General features: G+C 42.0%; 1 protein-coding gene across 1 annotated transcript in view; it reads right to left on the reverse strand.

Annotated features, from left to right (window-relative positions):
* Positions 1–11291, reverse strand: part of VSNL1 (visinin like 1) — a 125272-nt gene extending 113981 nt beyond the window's left edge. Inside the window, exon 1 of the mRNA XM_005686987.3 lies at positions 10876–11291. The gene's annotated coding sequence lies outside the window, so the exon portion shown is untranslated. The remainder of the gene's footprint in view (positions 1–10875) is intronic.

The following is a 13193-nucleotide window of genomic DNA, read 5'->3' on the forward strand; positions in this document are numbered from 1 at the left end:
GACCACTCAGACTTACTATTAATATGAAAATATGCACTGAAAACAATTTAAGACTGGGATGTTGGAAATATTATCTACGTCGAAAAGGGTTTCCACAAGACTGTTCAAGGGGAAATAACTACTAGTATTTTGGAAATATTTCTTTAAACAAACAGTCTAAAATGTCCTTAATGTGCGAGTGCTTGGTTGTGTCTGTTTGGATCACATGGACTGTAGCCCTCCAGACTCCTCTGTTCTTGGGACTTCCCAGGAATGCGTAGCCATTTCCCATTCCAAGGGTTCTTCCTGACCCAGGGACTGACCCGCATCTCCTATCTGCACTGGCAGACCGCAGATAGCAGAACCGTATCTGCATAGGCAGGCAGTTTCTTTACCATCGCACCACCTGGGAAGCCTTAAAACCTCCTTCACTTTCAAATCTGTCACTTTAGCTAGAATGAGAAGACTTTCAACAAGGCCTTCCTTTTAATGCCATCTCAAAAGTGCTGATTTATTATAAAGTTATTTGCTCTTGAATCTTTTCCTTAAAATGTAAAACAACCTATGACAACATACCGAGCTTATTGTGTGACGATCATGCATGTAAGTATGTATGTATTTATGTATCTGTATGTAGGCGCACCTCTCCCTCACCCACACTTTGAGAGCTGTTCTCGGCTCCTTGCTAACTTACATCAGTATACACTTCTACAAATGCTCAACAAATGAAGGCTCTGAGAGGCCAACCCTGGCATGAACATGCTCTGCAATAGGTATTATGTACTCCACTGAGGGCTCCCTTTCTGCCATTTATTTGATGTTATTTGATGGACATTAGTTGGACCAAAAATATAGAAGTGACAGTGCTAGAACTGAAACAAAGAAGTGAAGTAAGGATGTCATTAGAATGTTTAAAACACACTCAAGGCACCTTGGAGGAAAAGGTAGGGGAGGGAGAGTATGAAGGTTGAAAGATAATTAAAGGTTGGCAGATATCCTCTGACAAGATTTATGAAGAGCATTATAAATCAATGGAAACAGTGACAGACTTTGTTTTCTTGGGCTCCAAAATCACTGCAGATGATGACTGCAGCCATGAAATTAAAAGACACTTGCTCCTTGGAAGAAAATCTATGACAAACCTAGACAGCATATTAAAAAGCAGAGACATTACTTTGCCAACAAAGGTCCATCTAGTCAAAGCTACGGTTTTTCCAGTAGTCATGTATGGATGTGAGAGCTGGACCATAAAGAAAGCTAAGTGCTGAAGAATTGATGCTTTAGAACTGTCGTGTTGGAAAAGACTCTTGAGAGTCCCTTGGACTGCAAGGACATTAAACTAGTCAATCCTAAAGGAAATCAATCCTGAATATTCATTGGAAGGACTGATGCTGAAGCTCCAATACTTTGGCCACCTGATGCAAAGCACTGACTCCTTGGAAAAGACACCGATGCAGGCAAAGATTGAGGGCAGGAGGAGAAGGAGACGACAGAGGATGAGATAGTTGGATGGAAACAGTGTCAGACTTTATTCTCTGGGGCTCCAAAATCACCACAGATGGTGACTGCAGCCATGAAATTAAAAGACTCTTACTCCTTGGAAGGAAAGTTATGACAACCCTAGATTGCATATTGAAAAGCAGAGATATTACTCTGCCAAAAAATGTCCATCTAGTGAAGGCTACGGTTTTTCCAGTGTTCATGTATGGATGTGAGAGTTGGACTGTGAAGAAAGCTGAGAGCCGAAGAATTGATGCTTTTGAACTGTGATGTTGGAGAAGACTCTTGAGAGTCCCTTGGACTGCAAAGAGATCCAACCAGTCCATCCTAAAGGAGATCAGTCCTGGGTATTCATTGGAAGGACTGATGCTAAAGCTGAGACTCCAGTACTTTGGCCACCTAATGCGAAGAGTTCACTCATTGCAAAAGACCCTGATGCTGGGAGGGATTGGGGGCAGGAGGAGAAGGGGACGACAGAGGATGAGATGGCTGGATGGCATCACCGACTCGATGGACATGAGTTTGGGTGAACTCCAGGAGATGGTGATGGACAGGGAGGCCTGGCGTGCTGCGATTCATGGGGTCACAAAGAGTCAGACACGACTGAGCGACTGAACGGAACTGACCTTCTTTTAAATGGTGTGCGTGGGTGCACTCACCAGTCATGTCCAACTCTTTGTGACCCTATGGTCTGTAGTCTCCCGGGCTCCTCTGTCCATGGGATTCTCCAGGCAAGAATACTGGACTGGGTTGCCATGCCCTCCTCCAAGGAATCTTCCCAACCCAGGGACTGAACCCGTGTCTCCTATGTCTCCTGCAGTGGCAGGTGTGTTCTGGTATACATATACATGTGAGATACACACACATACACAGACATACACACACACACACATATTAGTATCAAGGTAGATATATGACCCCATTTCAAAAATGAGAAAAAAAAGCCCCCAAATTAATTGGAATCAAAACTCCTACCTAATTTTGTGAATTATACAATACTCCCTCCTATAGAAAAGAGCCTCAGAATTTAGGTGCAACTTTGTTACAGACTTCAAAAGGAGAAAAAGATATCTCTTTATCTCCAGATAAGAAATATACTTGAGTTTTCCTAGTAAGTAGGGCAGGAAATAGAGGGAGAATGGAGGAAAAAGCTGAGGAGAAGTGAAAAAGCTCTTAGAAGAGCTGAAGATAGTTAAGGCCATTTTGGATTTATGTATATGTGTATGTGTGGGCTTCCCTGGCAGGCTACAGTCCATGGGGTCACAAAGACTCGGACATGACTGGGTGACTTACACACACACACACACACACACACACACACACACACACACACACACGTGTGGGCCTCCCTGGAGGTTCAGTAGTAAAGAATCCGCCTGCCAGTGTGGCAGACACAGATTCGATCCCTGGGTCAGGAAGATCCCCTGGAGGAGGGCATGGCAACCCACTCTAGTATTCTTGGCTGGAGAATCCCCATGGACAGAGGAGCCTGGCGGGCTACAGTGTTGCAAAGAGTCAGACAGGACTGAAGCAACTTAGCATTTAGCACAAAGAGTATCAGATAGAAAGCTCTTTTGGGGAAGGTATTAAAGGATAGAAGTATCATTGTATAATATTTAAACCAAAGGCAAGGCTCTTTTTTCACTGAGTTTCAATGACTCTCTGGAGGCTTGGGTGGGAGACAAGGACCACATTATTTAGCTACATTGGAAAATAATTAATAGATGACCTTAAAATGTATTCAATAAGGAAACAAGCTTAAAAATATCTTCTTGGTTCCATATTCTGTTGTGTCCAGTTATATGTTGGTATTTTATGGTAGGAAAACAATGGCAAAGAAACAGTATAATGAAAGGAGACGCATTTAAGGAAAGAATGAAAGAAATAAGAATGAGAATAAGGTCTCAGTGGAGGCATTTCTTCTACAAATTTTTTCCTTTATGCATCTATACCATATTTTTGTTTCATTTGACTTACTCAGCTGTGCTTACCTTCCTCAGTAGGCATAAATTCCTTGAAGGCTGAGATTGTAACTTATTTAATGTTGATTCCAGTGACTACACAGTGCTTGGCACACTTACTTAATGGATTTTTTTTACAAGGTAGGTTAAGCACTGTTAACTGTTCATTGGTCATAGCTCAATTTCTTATTCAGAGATTCTATTATGAGTGGGATTACTATAACTCAGAGACTAAAGTGGTTTATGAACCATTAATTTCTGATAAAAGAAATGACAGTAATGATAATGACTATCATTAATTGCACATTTTCAATAATGAGGCATTATATTGTATTCTTTAATACATAGTCTTCTATTTCTGTTCAAAAATCCAATTTTAAATGGAAACTGAGCTTGACAGGTTAAACAATATATTCAAGGTCATATAACTAATAAACTGCAGAATTAGGGATTTTTATCTAAGTGTATCTAGCTTGAAAACTCATTTTACACTTTCATAACTTCTTTTGAGCCAATTGAAATGGTGAGAATTGAAGAATTTTTCCATTTACTAATTAAAAATGGCAGAAGATTGCATGGATGATTTTCATCTCACTCTGAGGAATAAGTATCTTTATAAACACTGAAAAGAAAAACTAACAATTTTGTTTAGAATTTAAACTTATTTCACAATTTCTCTTTTATTTTTCATAAAATTTCACATACGAACAAGAAAGCATATACCATGCACCTTACATATAAATTTCAGAAACACTTGAACTTCTGGAATAAACAAAATTGATAGTCTTTCGTTAGCTCATAACATCAAAAGCCAAAAAACTCCAGAACAGAAGTTGCTAATTGAAAATCAAACTTGTACAGCACTATTCCACACATTAAAAATAAGATATTATATTAATAAGCATGTCAACTTTATTGATAATCCTTAATGGGCCTCCAATGGAAAATTTCACTCATAATTTAAGACTGGGTTTCAATAAGTCAAAAATAAATACACTAATCACAAGTTAGTAAAGCTAAGGTAAAATGTAAAACACGAGACTCTAGCAGCATCAAAATCTACTATTCTGAGAAGCTTTCAACTGCAATAAACATTTTAAACTATGAAACAGCAGAAATACTAGGATCTAGCTGTTCGCACTGGAAAAAAATTTACCAAGGCTGCAAAGCACATTGAACACGTTAATAATTTGCAAAAAATCTATTTACATTCAGCTCTTCAAAAGTTCACAGTCTTTCAGAGCCTGAGAGATAATAAATAAGATCCAAAGAAAGGAGAAAAAAAATACATTTAAAGGGACATATTTCTTAGAAAAGTCCTTCTATGAATAAGAATAAACAAAAGTCATATTCATTCTATAGATATATAAAAATTGCAAGTAAATTTAGCTAATTTGTTAACATGTTGCCTTTTATGAGCAATGTTTCATAAAAATGAACCCTTTTTGAGAGTCTTATTTTCTATAAAAAGTTCTGCAATTATTGCATTAGAAATAGTGAGCTTGAAGGTTGCTGGTGAATGAGAATATTCCAAATCTTAAGTGTAATTTAGAACAAAAGGAAATATGTTATTCACCTGAAAATAATCCAACAAATGGTTAGAAATACAGTGCACTCTCTTTTTTAAAAAAACAATTGATGGCTACACAGCAGGTCATCTGTGTTAGAAATGCAGTTAAGGAAGGCAATGGAGAAATCCAGAGTGAAACAAAAGAATCACCACAAATTACCCGACTTGCATGCTTTAAGTTAGCTGATAAGGGTATAGAGCATCTTTAATGTATTCATAGAACCTTGTTATTAAGATGTCAAACCTCTTTGAGGATTCCTCAGTAATTTTCTATTGCATATCTATTTCATTCATTAAGTAGTTTCTAAAGCACCCCTAAGATTCCATTTGTGGAGTTCTCAATGAATGAAGCTGGAAGCAACTCAAATTATTTTGATTCACTTAAGAGAGCATAAGCTATCTTTAGAAACAAACTGTAAATGAGAAATCCAGTGTTATGGTCCCTTCACAGTGTGAACACATTAAAATAATTCCATAGCTCAAGAGAATCATGATTTAAAGATGTGGTATACATATCTACTACCGTGTAGGTTTATATTCCCTTTTTGACATATTGATATCAATTCTTGTAAATACGTAAAATAATTTACATTTTTTACCTATGAAGAGATAAAAGGGAGTATACTCTGTAAGTACATTAAAAAGCATGCTTAAAGGTATTAGCATAGTGCTTTTATGCCCTTTATTGAAAATAAATTATAAAATAACTTTTAGTTTAGATTTTCCTTTTAGTAACATAAAGATACTTAAAGCAATTCTAATTTTGTGCATGCTTTTAGTGGTGGTGGTGGCTTAGTCACTAAGTTGTGTCCAACTTTTGCAATCCCGTGGACTGTAGCTTGTCAGGCTCCTGTGTCCATGGGATTCTCTAGGCAAGAATCCTGGAGTGTGTTGCCATTTCCTTCTCCAGGGGATCTTCCCAACCCAGGAATCAAACCCGGGTCTCCTACATTGCAGGCAGATGATTTACCAAATGAGCTATGAGGGAAGCCATGCTTTTAGTACACATGATTTAATTTCTTGACATAATTAACAAGGTATATGTAACTGATTCTTATTAGAATAGTTAATTGAGAAATACTACAGAGTATCTATTATAAAGGACATTGTATAGATTTTGTGGAAATATGAAAAAGATCATTAAAATCTCTGCTCTTGTGAAATGTGTTTTCACATTGCAGATATGTCTTTAAGATAAAATGTTCCTTGCTCAGTCGCTTCAGTTGTGTCTGACTCCTTGTGACCCTATGAACCGTAGCCTGCCAGGCTCCTCTGTCCATGGGATTCTCCAGGCAAGAATACTGGAGTTGTTTGCCATGCCCTCCTCCAGGAAAATGTTCCTTACTATACTACAATTTTTTATGTATTGAAGGGATGGATTAGGTAACTTATATGGATCCCATCCAGTTCACATACTCTATAAATTATGTGAATTAACCACCAACATGGTAGAAATATCAACCATTTGTTCACTTATTTCTGTGCCATTTGATACTTTAGAAAATTAATATATCTACATCTAATAATGCAACTGAGATGGACATTGTCAATTTCAACCTTAGATCAACGGCATGGGATCACCTCTATGAGAAGAGCCTTGCTATCTTCCTAAATAATTGCTAATCGTAGAAACATAAAAATTATTCAACACAAAGAAAAAGACCTTTGGAATGACATTAAACATAGTTTGCTCTTGCAAACTAGGAAACCATGCATTTGACATTGATATTATATTGTCATTCTATGAAATTCCACAGGGAGCTCCTCAGCAAGGTTTGGAATCCATATATACATGCAACCCAAATAGAAAACCTACCCACTCCAGTATTCTTGCCTACAGAATCCCATGGACACACGGTCCTGGTGGGTACAGTCCACAGGGTCACAAAGACTCGGACATGAATCAGCAACTAAACAGAGTCGTTAGGTAATTTGTTTACTTTAATTTGTTAGTAACCCGATATTAGAATGTTTTCCATATTACTCATTTTCCTTTGTCCCAGTTGAGACAGAATCTCATCAAATCCCGACATCTCTCCTCAGGAGAGAATGTCACAGGCCAAGGGGGTGGGCAGGGCTTGAGGAGAGAGCGGTTATTACACGAACTGTGTTCGTTCTTGTTTCGAAGTTAAGAGGCAAGACGATTGGCACTGGGATTCCTTCTCAGGATCCTGTTTGCTGCCACATTAGTTAATGTCAGAGCACTTTAATCTGAAGGATGATACTGTAACTTGATTGAACTAATCCGCTTTTAATTATCGATGGCTGTCTTATTTAAAACCCTCCTACATAGAGTACTAGGGACCACTGTAAACCTCTCATATGACTTGTAGTGCTACGAGATTTATTTACATCCCAATAAAGAGAACTGGATGTTTGCTTGAAAAAAAGACATAGAAAAATCTATAGCTTGCTCAGGACATTTCTAATCATGCTGTCTTTTTACAGAATGAGATTCACACCACAGCAAAGCAAAGCATCTTTAGTAGCTACAAGTCTCTGACCTCTGTACAAGGTATGTGGTGTCCAAGGTATGTGGTCCAATAGCTTGGACATGCCTATTTTCAGAAAAGAATAGCAAGGCCAGGTGACAGTTGATCCAAGAGGATGTGTGAGGGACAGACTCTCTCCAAGACAGGGCTCACCCCAACTCAGCAAAAGTTTACCATGAGGGAAATGGTTAAGTTAAACTGTTAATTGGGAAATGTGTTGAGAAACACACTACTTTGCTTTCTGAGCTTCAACACTTGCCAAGCGTATTTAGCTTATCTCTCAAATGAGGAAGAGTCTCAGACTTTGTCTTTCTCAAGCCTCCCCCAACTTCTCAGCTTTTTCAGGTAAGAATTCCTGGCATTTCCCCAAAGGGGACATTTGTGATAGTTCCTGAGTGCCTGGGGAGAAGGGACAGGGGTGACTGAATTATCTTTAAAAGGCCTAGAGCTTCATGGCACAGATACTCAAGAAATTTGTATGGAAGGGAGAATATGAGGGAGAAATAGAGAAAGCAAATGAGTGGAAAAGAGATTTAAAAAGAAGGAAAGAAGAGGGCAAATTAGGCAGGTATTATTATTGCCTGCTTTGCAGTCCCTGTCCAGCAAGATTGCGCTTTAAAAGTGCTGAAGGCTTTAAAAAGCTGCTCTGCTCTCCTCTATAGCGCCTTCTTCAGGAAGGAACAGTCAGGTGTCTTCCTTCAGTCTTCCCGCCCAGCCTTCAGTCCCTGTCTCTGCAGGTGGCTTTGCCTGGTGGATTTCCATGAAGGCTGGAGACAGCTAGGCATCTTGGATTTGGGTTCTGCCTTCTAGGAGCCAGAGGCGAGCTGGCAGCGCCTGCTGTGTGTTGACACTGCAACTTCCTCACTCTGCTAGGTCCCAGTGCCTGCAGCTGCAGCAGAGCTGAAGGAGGTGAGACAGGTAGACCAGAAGGGGAGATGCCTGCAGTGTCTCAGAAGGCTGGATTCCCTGAAAGGTTCTGGGGGAACAGAGCAGAGAGGGGTTGGCGATCGGCCTGGACAGTTTTCAAACGGGAGCTGAAGATTCCAATTGGTTTGTCAGTTCTCTCCAAAAACTCGAAGGATTCCAAAGGAACTGACTGAGATGCCAGGAAGGCCAGACTAAACATCTAATGAAGTGGGTATATTAGAAGTGAGGGGCAACAGAAAAAAGAGATAGAGGCCTTACCAAAAAAGAGAGGCAAAGAGAGGTGCAGCAGTGTAAAAAGGAACCTGCGGGACTCTCTTGAAAGATGTGCTGGGAGCAGGCAATTATTTATTATAAGACCTCAGCGATGTCACTGAGGATGCGATAAGTGCAGAGAGAAGGGAACATTTTCCCTCAACATTACTCTTTAATTCTTTATTCCATAGACTCAAAGTTAATTGACTTTCCCCTGGCTTCATGGCCCTGGGCCTCAATTTTCTCATCTATAAAACAAGGGATTTGGACTAGATGTTTTCGAAGGTCTCTGCCCGATGCGATTCTCTGTAACTCAGCCTTATGAACCAGGGTATCTGGGAGAAAACACCTATGAGCTTTCACACCAGGTTTCCCCCTTCTTTCTCCTCCACTCATTTATCAATGCAGTGTCGCACCTGCACCATTCAGAGAGCTGCTCCAACTTTCACTGATGACAAGGAGCATGGCTCAGTTAGGACAAACGACTGGTCCTTCTGCCCTAGAGTAAAGAAAGGAGGGACCGAGAAGGCAGTATGATTTACACTTTAGGTTTCCAAGGAGAGGATATTCTAGAATTTTCTACTTCAAATTTCATCCACTTAAAAAAAAAATGTAGATTCCTTTGAAAGGTTCCAAATAGTTGAACTGACTAAAGGGTCAAGAGGCTAAAATGGCTTGTCCTATTTGGAGTAAAATGTATTTCATTTCATCATAGAAACTGGATCTGCTTTTTCTGTGGAAATTCAGCACACTGGCCATGCTCTCTCCTGTCTGCCTGCCTCATGCCATTCTGCCAGCCTGCTTCAGAGCAGCAATTTCTGGGGTTAAACACGGAAGCTTAATAAGCGTGTGCTCAAGAGTGGGGTGTTCAATGATGCAGGACCCCTCTATACCACAACCACCCCCTCCGCGCCCCCCCTCAACCCGGCCGCCTCCACCAAAGACAACAATAGCCAGTTTAAACGGTAGTAAGGAAAAAAATGTGTCTTCTCAAGAGTTTCATTCTTAATTTTTTCAATGTGAAATTCCTTTAAATTGAAAAATTCAATATGTAGAAATACAGTTTCCCTGGGTCCTCTTGTCTCCAAGTGAGATGTGACAGATAGTATACACTTTTTTTTTTTACACCCACTAGCATTTCCACTTCATTTTGATCTCCAAAATATGGACAGGAGGGCAACTCTAGAAAAATGTATTCTCACTCTGGCATCTCCTTGCAGTGCTGAGCACCCACAGAGAGCATCACCATTTCCTGCACCCTTCCCCAGTTCCCCAGACCCCCTGATTTCCACAGAGGGTTTGACCTTGCAAAGACCCTTCTTCAGTATCTGGGCAAGGAACAATCCATTTTAACTCAAAACACAGAATGACCTTTTCTCCTTTAAAGAAACACTACCAAAGGTAAAACATCTGGTTTTATATTTTTTCAACCCTGCATTCTGGAATGCAAATACAGCATGCAAAGGCAGGTAACTAGTTTGGATCTGTCAGTCCCCATTCGAAGGCTCTGAGTCTCATACTCTGTTCAAAATAGACCGGGCTGACAGGGTGGTTGAACATCTTTCCTTTTTCTGCCCATTCACCATCGTGACGGAAAATCAAAACCGAAAAATTATCTTCTCATTTCTAAACACTAACAGAGAAATGAGCTGATTTTGCGCCTAGCCCTGTGGTTCTACACATCCCACTTTGGAAACCAATCTTGGTCTCCACATCATCTCGTCCACTCAGTTTTACTTAACAAACACGTTCGCTCCTCTTCCACGGTGAGAAAAATGGTGCACCAGCCCCACGGATGACAGGTTGGTACTTGACTGCAACCGCTCAATAGTTTTATCAGCAACCGGAAAACTTCACAATCGGTCCATTAGCTACTTAAATCTGTGTAAGGAAATCTGCCTATATATAGACACACTTAAAAAGCACCTCAGTTTCACCTGTCTTAAACCTAGCCTAAGGCAATTCCCCAAACACGCCGCCTGTAAACACTCCCCCTTCCCCCACCCCCCCATTATTCCAAAAGGTCCCCCATGGGCTAACAGTATACGTTTAGCATTAACCAAAGCTATTGTCACACCATGCATTTAGACGTATCTATGCAAAGCCAAGTAGGTGACAATAACCAAAGCGTCTCCCAGACAATTGGCTGCACTACACATGCACAAATGCAACGAAGATTGTATTTTCCACTTACAGTTATAGCGCTGCTCACGGTCACTTAACGAAAATGATAAAACTCAACAGTTCTCTATAAATAAATGTATGTATATATATTTAATTCGGATGAACGGTTAAGCCGTCTCTGGGTATGGTTCTCTTGCTCTCTCTCTCTTTTTTTTTTTTTCCAGTGGAGCTCTGGGCTGCTTAAATCCCTCCTGGATCGCGCCTTGCAAGACCAGTCGCCGCCGCAACACGCTCCGGTAGGTCTCTGCTGCAGATTGGGAATCCCATAGAAAACCTAGGGTCCCTGGAGCAGGATGCGCAGGCGCGCGAGCCGCCGCCTCTCCAGGCACCCCCTCCCCTTTCCCCTCCTCCCGCCTCCCTCCTCCCTCCTCCTTTGGCTCCGCAGCCCAGCTCAGAGGGAGCTGGGGCCGGTGACCAAAAGCAGCCAGGCATTGGCGCATGCTCAGTTGGAGAGGCTCGGAGTTGCCGCGAGTGGATTCCGTGTCTCCAGATTTTAGCAGAAACTCGGAAGGAAAGTAGATAGGAAAAGGGAGCCTGGCCACTGGCGCAGCCCTTCACCTGGACTGGCTGAGCGAGTTGGCCTCACCACGCCCCCGCGTTTAACCAGCCAAGTCTGGTGGTGAAGGCTGAGGCCAGAAGTGGGACACGTGGAGCCTGCTTCCCGCCACCCTCAGGCCTGGAGGGCCCCCGGCCCACTCTTTGTCAGGCTTGTAAGGTGAAGGAGGAAACTGCAGAAATCTCTTGCTCCGAAGGAAACGTGCCCAGCAAGCTGTGAGCTTGTCTCCATGGCTCACTCTGAAGAAAACCCTTATGGTTGGCACTTTGCGTGGGCCATTTCTTCCGCGGGTCTTATACTGAGAGCACTGGGAGCCAGGCATTCTAAAAGCCTTCTACTCAGATGGTCGTGGTCCCCAATGGCCTTGGAGAAGCTGTGTGTTGAAGGGAGGGGGTGCTGAAGCTCTTATCCTGATCCTGGGTGACCTTGGGCCAATCATGCTAATCATCAACCAGCATTTACCAATAAGTGCCTTCTTTGTGCACTAAATACATTTTATTGAATATGCTTTGGGTGGGGTTGCAGTGGGCAGTGAAGGGCAGTCAGTGAGCCCTCATGGGAATCCAGGGTTGAGGGATTGGACTAAGCCATTTTATAAAGCCCCCTTCTGTGTCTTTGAAGGACATGTACATTTGCCAGCCCTCCCCGGTTCCTGACTGTCCTAGCCAAAGCCTAGAAGGCTTGGCAAGGAGTAGTGCCCAGTAAATGTTTGGTCGTTTCTCTACCAGACATGCAAGGTGAAGTCTCAAATGTTCTCAACCCAATTAATTTCCTAAAGTGTGTTGTTTGTACTTTTGCTTGCTGCTGCTGCTGCTGCTACTAAGTCGCTTCAGTCGTGTCCAACTCTGTGCAACCCCATAGATGGCAGCCCACCAGGCTCCCCTGTCCCTGGGATTCTCTAGGCGATAATACTGGAGTGGATTGCCATTTCCTTTTCCAATGCATGAAAGTGAAAAGTGAAAGTGAAGTTGCTCAATTGTGTCCGACTCCTAGAGACCCCATGGATTGCAGCCTACCAGGCTCCTCCCTCCATGGGATTTTCCAGGCAAAAGTATAGGAGTGGGTTGCCATTGCCTTCTCTGGTACTTTTGCTTATTCAACAATTATTCATTGACCACCTGCCCACTGACTTGAGGCATTTTTCAATGCCTTGGTGGTAAAGGCAGCGAACAAAATCCCTCTTGAGGTTTTCATTCAGATGGGAGTTTTCAAAAGAGGGACATTCTGCAGGGGCAGTGAAGATGGGGGCTTCCTAAATGGCTCAGTAGTAAAGAACCCACCTGCCATTGCAAGAGACGCAGGTGTGATCCCTGGGTGGGGAAGATCCCCGGGAGGAGGAAATGGCAACCCATTGCAGTACTCCTGCTGGCAAGATTCCATGGACAGAGAAGCCTGGCGGGCTACAGTCCATGGGGTAACAAAGATACTCTTTGTTACCCAGTGTTGATGGACTTTCTTTTTAAGCAGAGAATTTTACAACTTGCAAAGTGCCTTCAAACACCTTATCACATCCAGGAAGCTGATTCACTTTGCGGTACAGCAACTTTTTTTTTTTTTTTTTTTTAACCTGCAGTTAACCTTTCTGATCTGAGGACACTAAGAGTATCTCTTTGGGCAAAAGAGCTGGAGATAGACAAATCTCCATTGCTAGGAGGGTGCCTACTCCTGACTGCTAGTAGGGGGCGCCCAGCTTGGAAGACCTTGAGGCTACTTAAGCAAAGATCAAGAGAAACTCAAGTCTCTGGTTTTGGAAGGCCAGTGGTGGGTGAGGG

Source organism: Capra hircus, chromosome 11 (assembly GCF_001704415.2).
Source record: "Capra hircus breed San Clemente chromosome 11, ASM170441v1, whole genome shotgun sequence".
NCBI classification, from domain to species: domain Eukaryota; kingdom Metazoa; phylum Chordata; class Mammalia; order Artiodactyla; family Bovidae; genus Capra; species Capra hircus.